This window comes from Salvelinus fontinalis, chromosome 32 (genome assembly GCF_029448725.1).
Source record: "Salvelinus fontinalis isolate EN_2023a chromosome 32, ASM2944872v1, whole genome shotgun sequence".
Taxonomy (NCBI): domain Eukaryota; kingdom Metazoa; phylum Chordata; class Actinopteri; order Salmoniformes; family Salmonidae; genus Salvelinus; species Salvelinus fontinalis.
In genome coordinates this window covers 28,601,266-28,619,956 of record NC_074696.1, presented here as the reverse complement: position 1 = coordinate 28,619,956, position 18,691 = coordinate 28,601,266, and the positions used below count along the sequence as shown (strand labels likewise).

At 39.9% G+C, this 18,691-nt stretch overlaps 1 protein-coding gene across 11 annotated transcripts in view; it reads right to left on the bottom strand.

The window, feature by feature from the left end:
- Positions 1-18,049, bottom strand: part of LOC129831025 (thyroid hormone receptor beta-like) — a 107,184-nt gene extending 89,135 nt beyond the window's left edge. For 6 of the 11 annotated variants that reach the window (XM_055894010.1, XM_055894004.1, XM_055894009.1 and 3 more), the window contains exon 1: positions 17,738-18,049. The gene's annotated coding sequence lies outside the window, so the exon portion shown is untranslated. Of the gene's footprint in view, positions 1-6,963; positions 7,025-16,070; positions 16,235-17,737 lie in introns of those variants that run through there. The other 5 variants (XM_055894005.1, XM_055894011.1, XM_055894006.1 and 2 more) reach the window with 2 other exon arrangements.
- Between the last annotated feature and the right edge of the window lie 642 nt (positions 18,050-18,691).

Genomic DNA, 18,691 nt, shown 5'->3' with positions numbered 1-18,691 from the left:
CTTTAATATACAAAATCAAAGAAACCATTAATATTTAATTTTGGATGTTCATAAAAAAACATGATATTAAAACAATGTATTTCAAAAGAACAGAATAGCATGTTTTGAGTTAAATGTATTAGTGCTTAGTAGATGAGGCTATATGACTGACATCTCACGCTTATATTCCCCTGCTCTACCAAAGTCAACACGTACACTGGGTATACCAAACATAAGGAACACCTAGGGCTGTTGCGGTCATGACCGCAGTCAAATTCCACGTAACCATTGAGTCACAGTAATCTCCTCTTATACACTCAGGACATGCATTGGTAGTACCCAACTCACTAACAATCATCAGGTCCTAATGGCCTGGTACTCAGGGCTCTATTGTCCCTCCACCAGGTCCTAATGGCCTGGTACTCAGGGCTCTATTGTCCCTCCACCAGGTCCTAATGGCCTGGTACTCAGGTCTCTATTGTTCCTCTAACCACTCTGATGTCAATGCAAATGCAATCAAAAAGCACAAAAAAAAATATCAAAACAGTATCATGCTTTTAAAACACATCTCTTGCTGTGCGACAGATTTTATTTCGCCCAAACTCTGTATGCCATGGACTCTAACCCTGTTCCTGCAGCTACCCAGTACTTAATTTGGGAAGTCATGATTGGTCTAAACTACACTCAAAAATTTAAGAAATTCTAGTAATGGCCTTTGAGTGTGGACTGTATTATTATGCATACTGAATAGAGTGGTTACCTGAACAACACCTCAAACAGTGGTTGATGGGTGGAGTGAACTAACTGGAGTAGCCTACCCAGCATGATTGAGAAACAAACAGGCGGGAAAGCGGCCTCCAAACTTTCTATTCTTGAGTCTGGGAGTGAACATAAAGGCCTAGGCATTGATGTTGGTTCAGTGAATGATTGTACAGGGCGGCATACAGAGTTAGCCTACAATTACAGTGAATTTTTATTTGATTATGAATAGCAATTATATACATATAAAAAATTCCCTATGCTTTGTTGTGAAAATATGTTACTATCGATGTTCCCGAACAGATTTCACTTCCCAAATTAAGCACTGGGTAGCTGCTGGAACAGGGTTAGAGAGTCCATGGCATACAGAGTTTGGGCGGAATAACATCTGTCGCACAGCGAGAGGCTGCAAACTCCTCAAACAGAGGTGGAGGGAACTAACCGGAGAAGCCTACCCAGCATGAGTGAAAAACAAAGGAGGGAAAGCGGCCTCCATTCGCTATTCCAGTGCATAAGGATGACATGTCTTTTTTCCTCTGCTCCTGTTCCTCCACATGTAATAATAGACCATTCCAAATCAAATCAATTTTTACATATTAGACTAGATTAAATTGAGAATAGTCTGATGGGTGAAAATATGATCACTTGAAGAGAGAACAGCGTGTGCAGCCTGAGGAACAAAGCGCAAGCTTTTTTAGCAACTTTCTCAAGTCATCAATAGTCTCTAGTCGCATCATGCAGCCCATATATCTTTTGATTTCTAAGGCATTCGTTTGTATCATTCACAACTGAAGTAGCGTAATAACTCTAAATCTAGCATATAGGACCTGTTTCAAATGATTACTTTTACACTCAACATAGACACTTCATATGCATACTTGCTCTGGAATGTGAAAAATGTCCTTTCTATTTCATTCAGCTAAGTTCAATTATATTCTTCTTACTATAAAATCATATAATATAAAATAATGCCACAGGACTTATAAACATATCTTGTCTGCTAACTGAACAAGCCTACAGTCTATGGCACATAGCCAGATAAGACACAGTAAACCAACTCATATTCTGTTCTTCTGAAATACATTTTCTTCATATCATAATGTTTCTTTAGACCTGAATAAAATAAATCATGGATTTATTGTGATGGTGTATATTCAATTGATTTATTATACTTTTTTAAAAGGTAGATGTTCCAAAGATGCTCATCAGTGGTTTGTATTCATGGAGTCCTGGAGATGCTATGTTTAGCACCATCCCCCTAAGAACAGCCTCAATTTGTCAGGGCATAGAGTCTACAAGGTGTCGGAAGCATTCCACAGGGATGCTGGCCCAATCTGTCCCACAGTTGTGTCAAGTTGGCTGGATGTCCTTTGGATGGTGGACCCTTCTTAAAACACACAGGAAACTGTTGAGCACGAAACTCAGCAACGTTGCAGGTCATGACACAAAACGGTGCGCCTGGCACCTACTACCATACCCCGTTTAAAAGCACTTACACATTTTGTCTTGCCCATTCACCCTCTGTATGGCACAAATACAACATCCACATCTCAATTGTCTCAAGTCTTAAAAATCCTTCTTTAACCTGTCTCCTCCCCTTCATCTACGCTGATTGAAGTAGATTTAACAAGTGACATCAATAAGGGATCACACCTGGATTCAGATATGGAAAGAGCAGGTGTTCTTAATGTTTTGTACGCTCAGTATGTATTTTACAGTAAGGATGATATTATGGAACATAACAGAAAAAAATAGAAAGGTGTTGTATTTTCCCCAAATGACTATTGTCGCCAGTACTCATGAGGAACGCGTGAGCCGTGGTTATTCTAGTTATATTTTGAAACAGAGTCCATCCGCGCAATTTTGAGAGTTGTTTGGCAAAATTAGGTTCATTAGAAACTGTAGAATCTCCTCATTCAAAACATCTGGCCTACATGGACTGTGTGCTAAGCTCCGTTCCCTTCTTGTCAATGGATGCTGCACTGGCCATCATTCTTTTCATTCTCAATTTTTAAATTGACAATATTATCAATTGTATCTTATGGCCACATCTATTATTATATGTGTGAAATTAGTTTCAACATCGTTTGGTGTCGTGAGATTTCTTATGACTTATTTTAACATAATAAATGCATTAATTTAGCAATTGGAATAGACCATTGAAATTTACACAATTGAAATATTAAAATGGTCAGAATGACCGTCATGGCCATTCTAGCAGTTATGGAATTCTGGAGCTCCGAGTGTTAAGCATTTGAAATTAGTTCAAATATTATTCGAACCCAGGTCTGACATGTGCAGGATTGGCAGCCAAGCATTGCAGAAAGAGAGCTCTTCCAGCCAGCATTGACCACTGTCGTTGCAAGGAGCTTTACTGTCTCTATACTGTGTGGTTGCTAAACAGTTGCTTCTGACAGCTGCGAGTAGAACCCCGGTCAGCCAATCAGCTTACAGCACACCACAGTTCATCAAGCAAATGAGCAGATGGAATTTGGCTCAGAGTTGCATGTTGTACTGTATTATGGAGGTCATGGCTGCTTCTCAAATGGCACCCTATTCCCTTAGCCAAGAGCCTCAACTCCTCCATGAAGTTAAACGCAGACTAGAGTTTTTTAAATGAACCTTCGACTAGCTATGTAGTCGATTCTTTAAAAATCTTAATAAAAATTTTAACAACTTTACCGTGCACCCCTACCTATGTTTGTCCTCTTCTGTTGCATGCCTGTCTCTGAAATCCATACTTTTTAATCAAACGTTAATCAATTACAACCACCGACTCTTTCCTAGTTTCCGTTCCTCTAAGATGGCAAATCAGCACGAATGTAGCAATTTAATCTCCGATTACATAGGGATGGTAATGTACAGTGCCTTGCAAAAGTATTCAGACCCTTGGGATTTCTTACCATTTTATTGTGTTACAAAGTGGGATTAAAATATATATTTCATTTTCATTTTTTTGTCAACAATCTACACAAAATACAGTAACGTCAAAGTAAACAACTAAAAACTAAAATAGTCGTTGCATAAGTATTTAGCTCCCTAAATCAATACATGTTAGAAACCCCTTCGGCATCGACATCGATTACACATATGAGTCTTCTTGGGTAAGTCTATAAGAGCTTTGCACACCTGGATTGTGTAATATTTGAGCCTTTATTGTTTTAAATAATTCTTCAAGCTCTGTCAAGATACTTGAAGAATTTTAAGTCGTCATAGATTTTCAAGCAGATTTAAGTGAAAACGGTAACTTGGCCACTCAGGAACATTCACCGTCTTCCTGGTAAGCAACTCCATCGTAGATTTGGCCTTGTGTTGTAGGTTATTGCCCTGCTGAAAGGTGAATTCCTCTCCCAGTCTCTGGAGTAAAGCAGACTGAAGCAGGTTTTCCTCTAAGATTTTGCCTGTTCTTAGCTCCATGCCGTTTCTTTTTATCCTGAAAAACTCCTCAGTTTTCGCAGATGTTAAGCATACCCCGACCATGACGCAGCCACCATGCTTGAAAATAAGGAGGCAGTTACTCCGTGATTTGTTGGATTTGAACCAAACATAAGACTTTGCATTTATGGCCAAAAAGTATATTCCTTTGCTGTGATTTTTTTTGTAGTATTACTTTACTGCCTTGTTGCACACAAGATGTTTGGAATATTTTTATCCTGTATATTTGTATCTTCTTTTCACTCTGTCATTTAGGTCATTATTGTGGAGTCACTATAATGTTGTTGATCCATCCTCAGTTTTCTACCATCACAGACATTGAACTCTGTAGCCGTTTAAAAAAAAACCAATGGCCTCATGGTAACATCCCTGAGCAGTTTCATTCCTGTCTTGGAGCTCATTTCAGAAGGGTGACTGTATCTTGTGTCTGGGTGGTTTAAATATAATCTGCAGCATAATTATTAACTTGACTATGCTTAAGAGATATTCAATGTCTGCTTAGTTATTGTTACCCATCTATCAATCCCTGCCTTTTTTTATTTTACCCCACCACACCTCACTAATTGGAGTAAACTAATGGACAACACTTAGGCTTCTACTTAGAGCTACATACATTTTATGGACTAGGGCTGACCCCATTTAGTCGCCTGTTCAATTGTTTGGTCGATAGGCTGTTGGTCGACAGATTTCTTTAGTCAAGCAGTAGCAAAAAACAAAGAAATAAATAACCTTGATGTACAAGACACCTATCTGATTCGAGGCTGTCGGAGTGGACTGATCTATTGTGGAGGCAGTGGGGATGGCACAGTCCTGCAGTCTAAGGTATGTGCTACTGAAATTGTTTATATTATGTAAGAACAATGGTGCAACACACAAAAAAAAATTATTGCGCTTTCTCCCACGTTGGATAATGGTCGCTGTCCGCAGTTCTGAAAACACATCACTGTGCTGTTGAATTGGTGCATTTTTCTAGACCATGTTGCTATGTGCATAATAGCAAAGTTACCCATAATATTGGTGTTCAGAACAATGAGGCGGAGGCAAAATCAGAGTTAATAGATGAGAAAACAGCCCTTGCCTTAATTGTCTAAGAAAAGTGAGGAGAAAGGAAACCAACTTAATTGGGTCCACAAATGTGTCTGGCTTTATAATCCATATACAGTGCATTGGGAAAGTATTCCGACTTGACGTTTTCCACATTGTTACGTTAAGCCTCATTCTAAAATTCATGAAATACACTGCTCAAAAAAATAAAGGGAATACTTAAACAACACAATGTAACTCCAAGTCAATCACACTTCTGTGAAATCCAACTGTCCACTTAGGAAGCAACACTGATTGACAATAAATTTCACATGCTGTTGTGCAAATGGAATAGACAAAAGGTGGAAATTATAGGCAGTTAGCAAGCCACCCCCAAAAAAGGAGTGATTCTGCAGGTGGTGACCACTTCTCAGTTCCTATGCTTCCTGGCTGATGTTTTGGTCACTTTTGAATGCTGGTGGTGCTCTCACTCTAGTGGTAGCATGAGACGGAGTCTACAACCCACACAAGCGGCTCAGGTAGTGCAGTTCATCCAGGATGGTAAATCAATGCGAGCTGTGGCAAAAAGGTTTGCTGTGTCTGTCAGCGTAGTGTCCAGAGCCTGGAGGCGCTACCAGGAGACAGGCCAGTACATCAGGAGACGCGGAGGAGGCCGTAGGAGGGCAACAACCCAGCAGCAGGACCGCTACCTCCGCCTTTGTGCAAGGAGGTGCACTGCCAGAGCCCTGCAAAATGACCTCCAGACCTCCTCCATCACACCTCCACAGTGGGTGCCACACATGCAGAGATCATCTGTTCAACTGCTCTGTGTCTCACAAAGACACGGCGGTTAGAACCAAAAATCTCAAATTTGGACTCATCAGATCAAAAGGACAGATTTCCACCAGTCTAATGTCCATTGCTCGTGTTTCTTGGCCCAAGAAAGTCTCTTCTTATTCGTGTCCTTTAGTAGTGGTTTCTTTGCAGTAATTCGGCCATGAAGGCCTGATTCACATAGTCTCCTCTGAACAGTTGATGTTGAGATGTGTCTTATTTGAACTCTGTGAAGCATTAATTTGGGCTGAAACCTGAGGTGCAGTCAACTCCAATGAACTTATCCTCTGCATCAGAGGTAACTCTGGGTCTTCTTTTCCTGTGGTGGTCCTCATGAGAGCCAGTTTCATCACAGCGCTTGATGGTTTTTGCGACTGCTCTTGAAGAAACTTTCAAAGTTCTTGAAATTTTCCGCATTGACTGACCTTCATGTCTTAAAGTAATGATGGACTGTCATTTCTCTTTGCTTATTTGAGGTGCTGTTGCCATAATATGGACTTGGACTTTTACCAAATAGGGCTATCTTCGTATACCCTACCTTGTCACAACACAACTGATTGGCTCAAACGCATTAAGGAAAGAAATTCCACAAATTAACTTAACAAGGCACACCTGTTAATTTAAATGCATTTCAGGATACTACCTCACGAAGCTGGTTGAGATAATGCCAAGAGTGTGCAAAGCTGTCATCAAAGCAAAGGGTGGCTACTTTGAATAATCTTTTTGGTTACTACATGATTCCATACGTGTTATTTCATAGATGTGATGTCTTCACTATTATTCTACAATGCAGAAAATAGTAAAAATAAAGAGAAACCTTGGAATGAGTAGGTGTATCCAAACTTTTGACTGGTACTGTACAAGTACCATGGTAATGTATGTCACTACAGACAACTTCAGGAACAGAAATGAGAAGGGTGAATAAGGTCTTACCAGTTCAATCAACAAGGCCTCACCACTATACAGATGTAGGATCTTCATTTGAGCCAGTTTGCTACAACAGGAAATGTGAATTATTATGTGGATTATAATTAATTTACATTTTCATAAGGGAAAATCAAGTCTGAAAGTTGAAATCCAGATGCATTGCAGGAAAGTTCTCCTGCAACAGGGTGATTAAATTAAGAATCCTACATCTGTACACATCCCAGACCACATCACATCGGTTGGTACAGTACGTTGTAAAGAAAACAAACCAGAAATGCAGTAATTATTATGTTCAAACATGTACCAGGCTTGCAGAAAGAAGAAGACGTGTTTGTGTTTGGGCAAAGCTCTCTCTTTTGCATTTTTCTGTGATCTTGATAAAATGTAAGAATCATTTAGATGCTCCTGAGAACATGCTGGGTTGACTATCTGAGGTTGTGCTAAACCATTGCAGATGCTTGTGTTGTGTCCCAAATAGCACCCTACTCTCTACATAGGGCTATGTCAAAAGTAGTGTACTATGGGCTCATTTGGGAATAGGCTGCCATTTGGGACGTAACCTTGGTGCTGCTGTCGGTAGTCAAGAGGCCAAGCTGCCACTTCGCTGCCAAGCTGCGCATTTTGTCCAGGATTGACACACACAAACACCACAAGACAATTTCATTACTCAGCTGTCAAGTCGCCTTTCTCATGCTGTCCTTTCCTCATACAGCTGTGTTCTGTTCTAGGCATGTGTTGTGTGTTCTGTTCTTTACAGCGCCAGACATGCGTTTGTTGTGTCATCTGACACCGTGCAGAAACCGACGACCATTAAACTACGCCGTTCATTTAACACAAGAAAATATAAATTGTCTAAAACATCTTGTCTCTTCCAAACCGTGGCTCAACTCCCCTGCTGTACGCCATCCAAACCCTCACAGGGGCCTGTATGCACATCAGACCTGGATTCAAATATCATTCGAAATCATTTGAAATAGTTTATCTGGGCTTGAATGAGCTCGCCTGGAGCAATGGAACCAATAGAATAGTCGAGAACAGTTTAAACCCCACCTATTTGCCACTTCAGGCAGACTAGAGAAAATGTTAAAAGTATATAAAATATTTGAAATAGTATTTGAACACAGGTCTGTGGCACATCAGGAGACATCTCCTAGAGAAGAGACGGACCAGGTACAACTCCTTCTGGGGCATTCTGTGGGCTCATCCATCATACCAACCCAATGCTACCTGTAGCAGCCTGCCTGTCTGTTTGCAATCTGGCCAATGTCTATTTTCTGCAACATTCATAAACTCCCCTATAGGCACATTAAGGAAAAAACATCCCCACTGAGCTAAACAAGGGAACCTTTGTGGAGAAATGCTGAATCAGGTGGATAATACTTACTCTCCTGCAGGAGTAAACAATGTGTATCTACCTGACCTATTATATAAATCGGATCGCTTACCGCTTCAAGAGATTCATGAGATTAATAATCACACCATTCCAAAACACTGTACTATCTCAATCAGAACTTGGATCAACTATCTTCCTCTACCTCACAGGAACACATACAAAGGATTTGCAGCCATGAGTGGTTTGCATTCAGTGTCTACGTCCCAAATGGCACCCTATTCTCTATATAGTGCACTACTTTTGACCAGGGCTTATAACCTAACAAGTATCTCTGCTTTCCTAAGCAGGATCATCATACGGTAGGTTAAGGTTTAGCCCTAGATTCAAACCAACACTGATTTAACGACCTGCACACAGCATTAGACTTGTAGCCCTTTCCTGCAGTCAAATGACTAAACACCCTCTAGTGTGCTCATGGGTGGAATATTATCAATATTTTTCATCATTGCAAAAGGAATAAACAGTTTTTTTTACAAAAAAATTAAAATCAGGTGTGTCTATGTCAAACAGTCTTGTTCTATTTCAGGCTTTTGTGATGTATATAAAGTGTAATATTGGTACGCAAACTCAATGTAATACATTTCAACTCTATATCTGACACGGTACATAGTGTCTTCTTTTTTTTAAGCCCATAACCATGTGTGTGAGGCGTATCCTTTTGTTTCAAAGTAGATTTGTTTAAGACTACCAATAAACACTCTCCGTGACCCTAATTTAGCCCGCTGCATTAAAAGCTGTTGGCTGAAAACAATGCCAATGTCAGCTGGAGCAGAAATCCCCTTCTAAAGTCAATTTGTTTGAATCGCAGCCTCTATGTTAAATTCCGCTAAAGTGCAATATCATTTGAGAACTTGTTCTCAACTTGCCTACCTGGTTAAATAAAGGTGAAATAATAAATAAATAAATCGTGTGGGCATTAGCAGTGTGATTAGTGGGCATTAGCAGTGTGATTAGTGGGCATTAGCCGTGTGATTAGTGGGCATTAGCCGTGTGATTAGTGGGAATTAGCAGTGTGATTAGTGGGCATTAGCCGTGTGATTAGTGGGCATTAGCCGTGTGATTAGTGGGCATTAGCAGCCTGAATATAGTTAAAACAGTTAGAACACAGCACAGCTTGCAGCCAGCCAGCTGGTCAGTGATGAAATAAAAGAGAGAGAGAGAGAGCATTTTAGCTCGCTCAAAGATGTGCGATAACGGTTCTGTCCCAAATGACACCATATTCCCTTTAAAGTGCACTATTTTTGACCAAGGCCCATAAGTGGGTGGGTTTGTACTTTTCGGACTATCCCATAGGTTCCATATTGCCAGGCAAGATCATTAAGCATTTGAAGGAAACAAATAGTATTTGAACCCAGGTCTGAGCAGACCTAGAAGGAAGACCTTGAGCCCTTACAACAACTCCGAGGTGGCTTGGAGCAGGGTGTAGTGGTATCCATCAACTGATTATTGACATGGAGAACCCAAAACTCGGGCCGCAGGCCTCAGAACTCTGACTAGAACATATGAGTCTGGTCTGACCTGTAATAGCTCATGAAATGTTTGTGTATGTAGGGTGAGAGACTGCAAGTCTGAGACTTAAACTATGACTTTCATGAAGAGTGACTGGCCTAACATGGCTTAGAGCAGGATGGAGAAAGCATGGACGAACAGACATACATCAATCATTTACTGTTGGTTGAGGAGATAATGTATGGAGATACTATATTGTGCACTACATTTGATAGAGCCCTGTGGGCCCTTTGGGACACAGACACTGTAGGCTTTAATGGGATGGGAATTTGAGGGAGGTAATTAGAGGTCGGCCGATTAATTGGGGCCGATTTCAAGTTTTCATAACAATTGGAAATCGGTAATTTTGGATGCCGATTTTGCCTTTTTTTTTTTTTTTTTTTTTACACCTTTATTTAACTAGGCAAGTCAGTTAAGAACACATTCTTATTTTCAATGACAGCCTAGGAACGGTGGGTTAACTGCCTTGTTCAGGGGCAGAACGACAGATTTTTACCTTGTCAGCTCAGGGATTCAATCTTGCAACCTTACGGTTAACTAGTCCAACGCTCTAACCACCTGCCTCACGAGGAGCCCTCCAGTTACGCGAATGCAGTAAGAAGCGAAGGTAAGTTGCTAGCTAGCATTAAACGTATCTTATAAAAAACAATCAATCATAATCACTAGTTATAACTACACATGGTTGATGATATTACTAGTTTATCTAGTGTGTCCTACGTTGCATATAATCGATGCAGTGCGCATTCGCGAAAATAGACAGATAGATAGTGTACCTAACCATAAACATGAATGCCTTTCTTAAAATCAATACACAGAAGTATATATTTTTAAACCTGCATATTTAGCTAAAAGAAATCCAGGTGCATATCCAATATTAACCAGGTGAAATTGTGTCACTTCTCTTGCGTTCATTGCACGCAGAGTCAGGGTATATGCAAGTTTGGGCCGCCTGGCTCATTGCGAACTAATTTGCCAAATAATATGACATAACATTAAAGGTTGTGCAATGTAACAGGAATACTTAGACTGATGGATGCCACCCGTTAGATAAAATACGTAACGGTTCCGTATTTCACTGAAAGAATAAACGTTTTGTTTTCGAGATGATAGTTTCCGGATTCGACCATATTAATGACCCAAGGCTCGTATTTCTGTGTGTTATGTTATAATTAGATAGAGTAGTCTGACTGAGCGATGGTGGGCACCAGTAGTCTCGTAAGCATTCATTCAAACAGCACTTTCTTGCGCGTTTTGCCAGCAGCTCTGCTGTTTATGAATTCAAGCCTATCAACTCCCGAGATTAGGCTGGTGTAACCGATGTGAAATGGCTAGCTAGTTAGCGGGGTGCGCGCTAATAGCGTTTCAAACGTCACTCGCTCTGAGACTAGGAGTAGTTGTTCCCCTTGCTCTGCATGGGTAACGCTGCTTCGATGGTAGCTGTTGTCGATGCGTTCCTGGTTCGAGCCCAGGTAGCGGCGAGGAGAGGGACGGAAGCTATACTGTTACACTGGCAATACTAAAGTGCCTATAAGAACATCCAATAGTCAAAGGTATATGAAATACAAATCGTATAGAGAGAAATAGTCCTATAATAACTACAACCTAAAACTTCTTACCTGGGAATATTGAAGACTCATGTTAAAAGGAACCACCAGCTTTCATATGTTCTCATGTTCTGAGCAAGGAACTTAAACATTAGCTTTCTTACATGGCACATATTGCACTTTTACTTTCTTCTCCAACACTTTGTTTTTGCATTATTTAAACCAAATTGAACATGTTTCATTATTTATTTGAGGCTAAATTGATTTTATTGATGTATTATATTAAGTTAAAATAAGTATTCATTCAGTATTGTTGTAATTGTCATTATTACAAATACCAATTTCTTTATTTTTTTCTATAATTTAAATTTTTTTTATTATTAATATTTTTTTTATATATATATATATACATTTTTTTTTTAATTATTATTATTTTTATTTTATTTTATTTATTTTTTTATTTTTTTTATTTTTTTTAAATCGGCCGATTAATCGCTATCGGCTTTTTTTGGTCCTCCAATAATCGGTATCGGTGTTGAAAAATCATAATCGGTCGACCTCTAGTGGTAATAGTTGAATTATTCAACAGTGCAGGAGTTATATGTTTGAACTTGGCTGTGCCGTTAAAATGAATCATAGCTTTTAAAAAGACGTGCTGCAAATCTCATGCCCTATCCAGCCTTTAGACATTTGGGCTATTCCCTAAGGCACAGGTGTCAAACTCATTCCACAGGGGGCCGAGTGTCTGCGGGTTTTCGCTCCTCCCTTATACTTGATTGATGAATTAACATCACTAATTAGTTAGGAACTCCCCACACCTGGTTGTCTAGGGCTTTATTGAAAGGAAAAAACAAAAACCTGCAGACACTAGGCCCTCCGTGGAATGAGTTTGACACCCCTGCCCTAAGGTTTGACCAACACACAGCAAGTCTTTTTTGTCATAATGCAAGGTTTGAGCAAGTTTCTTTTTAATCAAAGCTTCTTTCCAAATGGCTTAGGGTTACTTTGTTCACTGGAGGAAAACGAAAGACAGCAACCACTGAAAACAACCCTGGGTCTAACTGGCAAGCCTCACTTACAATATAGCCTAGGCTTATCTAGTAAAACTATTCCTTTACTTTGAGACTCTCAAAACAATTTATACATTTTAAAACCACACAATCCTTTTTTTCTTTCCTTAAGTCTAATATTTTTTGCTTTAAAAAGGTAGCCAGGCAGTCTGCCCCTTCATGGCAATAAAACACATGCAATTCATGGAAGAAGAAGAAAAAAAAAATCTACAAAGAAACAAAAGTACACCACTACGCCATGGGCTTTGTTCGGAAGAAGCCCATAGCCTCTGGAAGATAAGAAAACTGGCATGTTGTTTGATAAACCTTCTCCCTTTTGGAGTACCACGTGTGTGACTTAAGGTACCACAGTGTCCCATAGGACTGGTCAGAAGTAGTGCTCTATATAGGGAATAGGATCAACACTGACAACTCTCCTATACCCAGCACTGTATCTACAAGCTGACAGTGTCTACTCAACCCTTCAAATAAAACAATCACCACTACACATGCTCAATCAAACAACTTCCACAACACTGATGCAATTAAATCCAAGCAATAAATAATCACAACCATGATTCAATATTAATATTGTTCTTTTAAGCTCTTGTATTGAACAGTAAGAAATTCCCAGACTCATGAGGGCAAAAGCAAGAAATCCTGAATCCTCCAACGAAGATTAAGAAAACCAGAGAATTTGGGGAAAGTTACCAGAATTTTGCAGCCAAAGCTGGAATAACAACCAACCATGTAGCACCCAATTTGCTCCATCTCGGTTTTCCCCTCAATAAAAAAGGATTAGGCTAAACGGTGTGCTACACTCAAATTGCTCCTGACACAAGACATGCAGGGTTTGAAAGGGCAGACATTTTAAAAGACACCTCTTGGTAGCACACCATGCAAGTCTACGTACAAATCCAATAACATTGAGAAAGTTAGTTATCACATTTAAGTCAAAGAATGAAGTTTGCATCCCAAATGGAGCCCTATTCCCTATATTGTTAACTACTTTTGACCAGAGCCCCATGGGTTAATGTTCTGTCCTTAGGTTATCCGTAGAAGCAGAGGAACATTGAGAAACGCTTAGTAGTGACATTACCTGATAGTAGATCCCTTCCTACTTTCTATGGCTTCCACACTATCTATCCCTACATAGTACTTTTGAACAGAGCATTGACAGTGGACAGCTAGTACAGAAATACCAAAATACCTTAGGTATTCTCATTAGAGAATATGAATATAGGCTAACTTCTACTCACTGTAGATATGAAAAGTATTTTGAAATGAAGAGTACTCCAAAATCCACAAACTCTGTTTCTAATCACGTTCAGTTTCAAGCTTTGGTCAAGAACTGTACAGTGCCCTTGGAAAGTATTCAGACCCCTTGACTTTTCCCACATTTTGTTACGTTACACCCTTAAATAAATAAAAACTCTGAAGCAATCTACACACAATACCCAATAATGCAGGCTGACCTCGTTCGTCAGTTGAACAGTGTCTCCTCCAACACATTGATTGGTGCAGCTGGCTTCTGCGTTAAGCGGGCGAGTGTTAAAAAGCGCGGTTTGGCGGGTCATCTTTCGGAGGACGGGTAACTCCACATATCTTAAAGTAATGATGGACTGTTGTTTCTCTTTGCTTATTTGAGCTGTTCTTGCCATAATATGGACTTGGTCTTTTACCAAATAGGGCTATCTTTTGTATACCACCACTACCTTGTCACAACACAACTGATTGGCTCAATCGTATTAAGGAAAGAAATTCCACAAATTAACAAGGCACACCTGTTAATTGAAATGCATTCCAGGTGACTACCTCATGAAGCTGGTTGAGAGTGTGCAAAGGAGTCATCAAGGAAAACGGTGGCTACATTGAAGAATCTCAAATATATTTTGATTTGTTGAACTCTTTTTTGTTTACTAGATGATTCCATGTGTGTTATTTCATGGTTTTGACATCAGCACTATTATTCTACAATGTAGAAAATAAAGAAAAACCCTGGAATGAGTAGGTGTGTCCAAACTTTTGACTGGTACTGTATATTATTTTGTAAAAATAAATATGTTTTAATATATTTTCCTTTATTATTTTCGACCTAAACCTACCATACCTCCCCTAATTGGAGTAAACTAATGGACAACAATACTTAGTCTTCTACTTTCAGCTTATACATACATTTGACGGACAGTATATTTTACATGAGTTATCTTTTGTTCGTTTTTAGTCCCAGCCTTCAGCTAACCTCAATTTAAGGATATCATTAAATTGAACATGGATTTATTGTTGTTGTTGAAAAAAACGAACTAATTGGTTTTAATAAAATTCGATGAAAAACTTCAATGATACACACTGTCCTGGTTTTATGGTGAGAATGTCCGTGCAATGCAACTTCTGGAGACGTGTGAATGCGAAGATGGCCCCAATATTTATATAAAACATTATATTTGGGAGCAGTATAACGGTGAGTGCACATTCTCCTTCTCTCTTTATATTGGATCTTTTTCCAGCTACTGTGAAAAGTTAGAATGTGTGCAAAATCCTCCATTGTTTTAATATTACATGCCCACAACATGCAATTATGGTGCCTGTAAGTGTATTTAGACATAGCCTATTTAAAACAAGTCGTTGTTTTGTTTTGTTTAGAATTTGATTTGAATTATTCACACGGTTTTTAGGCCTTATCAATAATTAATTTGATCTTGCTTATTGACAACATTTGGCATGTCCATGCTCAGCAAAAATGCAATTTACAGTTGGCCTAACCCCTACATCAATGTGAATGCTATTGAAGCCATGCAATTACTTAGAACAATGTGGACTGCAAACTGGTTCAAGTTAACATATTTAGCAAAGATGGGATGGGTCGACATTTTCTTATTTCATTTCTGTAAGCTGTTTAACAAACTATAATGGCCTAACATTGGAGTTGATTCCAAGGCAAAACATAAAATACCATAAATACACCACTTGAAGCAACCACATATTTAGCCATCGAGCACGTTCTGATTGGCCAGTGAGGGGCAAAACCTCGACAAACCCACAACTGGTTTATTAATCAAAACCCAGCCCTTTCACGCCACTGCCAGCACAGTGCTGATAGATTTGTGCTATTTTCACCACCAAAAATTAAGCACCACCAGTGCTTAGATTTACGATTGTGTTAGGTTTGTTAATCGATTACAAATGACATGACTCCCCCTTGACTAAATAAAAAAATACTAACCTCTCCCCCCATGACTGAAATTGAAAAAGCATGACCCTCCCCCATTTTCCTCCGGGTAACAATTGTGTACATTTCGACCACTCCCTTATCAGAAGTTATCCTGCAAGTCCACTGATAGTACAGGCCAACCGAGGACATTCAAAAGTCTGCTTTCATGCCGTGTCAAACTAACAACCTCGAAGTTTCAATAGCCTGAATGCAGAACCCTGGCAGATCAGAAAGGATTGGACATTTACGTAATCCAGTGGCTATCAGACATCCACTGCAGGCGTGCTTTGGTGCTTTCAATAGGGCTACATTAGGATATAGCCCGGTTAATTTACACTAGGGCTAACTCGTGTCACAAATTATCCTAATGTATAGTTAATCGATGTAGGTGTTAAGTCTACTCGTACCGTTAGGTCAGCTTTTGATTTCTTCACCAGTTCGCAAATTGACTTCAATTTTCACACGGCGTCGCTGTGCAGGCTGTCATTTGACCTGAAATACCCCCAGCCAGAACGGCAGAATCCATGAGAGCGGAGAATTCCGATACATGTCCCGAAACTCTATCTACGGCAACTCTGGAAGGACAATTTCATTCTGAGGCACGTTGATACGAGGTTGGAGAACATGTTTATCAGATCCACGTGACGTAATATTGTAACCATTCCAACAAAATATTGTTACATTGTAACTACCCACAGTGGTAATAGAGGTTTAAATCATAATTCACTTTCCACAAAGGAAAAAAATATCGTTTACAGCACTTTGTAGTCTATTTAGGCTAAGAATGAGTGATGGTGCAACGTTATAGCCTAAAATAATTATTAAGTTACAGGAGCAATATATTGGCTACTTCCAAACATGACTGATATGCCTTCAATGAGCTATTAGACGACCTGCACAGTGCCCAATCAAAACCCCACTTATCAGCCATGAGAAGCTACGTTATCTCAACCATCTATTTCCTCCTTACCTTGCATAACATTTCCTCACCCTTTTAACATCTCGAGACTTCCCGTGTTGTGCCATAGGCCTAGGCCTAAATTACGTATTTATTTTCCATATAAAAAGGTCTGTGCCTTATATAGGTTAGTGTCTCCAATGACAAATAGCTTACTGTTAGGCTACTTGATGCATAACTTATTTATATGATTCAAGAACGAATGACTCATACATATTGGATATTATTTAGAACATTTGAAATTCAGCATTGATTGTGATTGGCAACATATTTCTTATTTGTAGTGTTTTTGTTATACCTTATATTATTTTTAGTACTACATTGATATTGATTACTGCGTTGTTGGGTTAGAGCGTGCAAGAAAGGCATTTCCCTTGCCCATTAACTTGAAACGCGTAATATTTTCTCTTACAAGACAGTTTTAATAGCCCAATAATAAGGCCTATTAACGTACACAAAGCCATTCTTAAGCCATTATGAATTATTCATTCTGCATCTATGAAGTTGTTAGGCGAGCATAGGCTATTTTATTTAGCCTACTTAGACAATAGCCTACATGACAAAGTTTTGTTAATATTTGGGACAGGCTATCCAGATGTTCTGAACAGCGCATTTGAATTATAAAGCGCCCCGGTCTGTGTGTGTCTAAAGACAGACCAGCAACAAATTATAATCCATATAACGTTATAAATACTTGTTGACTGGCCAATGGCACGCCGCAGTTGTAATTATGATGCAAACTGTAGCCTACACAAACAATATTCGAAATGCACACCTAGATTAATCTGCCGATTCTACCCCTAAATTATTTCACATACGCCCACATTATAAAACCTTGATTTCAGACCGCCATTAGCCTGAACAACAAACACCAACTCAAGAGATCGTATAAAAAATCTATTCGACAAAAGTAGACAATAGTCAGACAAAGGGAGTGTTTCTTATCGACAAACGAATGAACAGTCTAGCGACTTCTGGAACGTCTACAAACGGACGTAATTTTTTCAACAGCATCTTTTCCCTGCCCCGGAATATTGATGTTTCAAAGAAGAACACAATAATTGGACAACATACTACATACGCAGCAAAGAATAATACAAAAATGGGGCAACATACCACATACGCAGGTCGGCACACAGAAATGCTATTTTCCGACACTCCGCCGGTGCATTCCTCTCTTACTGAGTTTGTGCGGATGTAGTCGGTGTTTGTTGTACCTGCGAGCGGGACGAGCGAGATGGAACAGATGCAACGCGTGCCCTGGAATGACCCGACGAAGCTGAGTATGCTAGAAAGTCTGGGCTGACCAACTTCAACATGGACCCAGGAAAACGAAGTGTAGCCTACTGACAACCGCAGCGCTCGGATTGATCGCTATGGGGAATCAGAGAGCTGTTGTTTGAATCCTTGTCAGCCAGGAAACAAACCAAACATCACCCAGTGGCGGTTGGTGCCATTTAAAATGAGGGAGGATGATTATTTTTTCATGAGCATGGCCTTATTTCTATTACAGCATAGTGGGTGACTGTCATTCATATTCCAATCACCCAGCTCAATGTAACATTGATAGATTATTATTAGATATATATATATATATTTTTTTTTAAATTCTCCCCAATTTCATGGTATCCAATTGGCAGTTAGTCTTGTCTCATCGCTGCAACTCCCGTACGGACTCGGGAGAGGAGAAGGTCGAGAGCCATGCATCCTCCGAAACACGACCCAACCAAGCCACACTGCTTCTTGACCCAATTCCCGCTTAACTTGGAAGCCAGCCACACCAATGTGTCGGAGGGAACACCGTACACCTGGCGACCTTATCAGCGTACATGTGCCCGACCCGCCACAGGAGTCGCTAGAGCACAATGGGGCAAGGACATCCCTGCCAGCCAAACCCTCACCTAACCTGGACAACGCTTGGCCAATTGTGCGCCGCCCATGGATCTCCCGGTCGCAGCCTGCTCTCGACAGAGCCTGGACTCTAACCAGGATCTCTAGGGACACAGCTAGCAACTGCGATGCAGTGCCTTCGATCACTGCGCAACTCTGGAGGCCAACATCGATAGATTC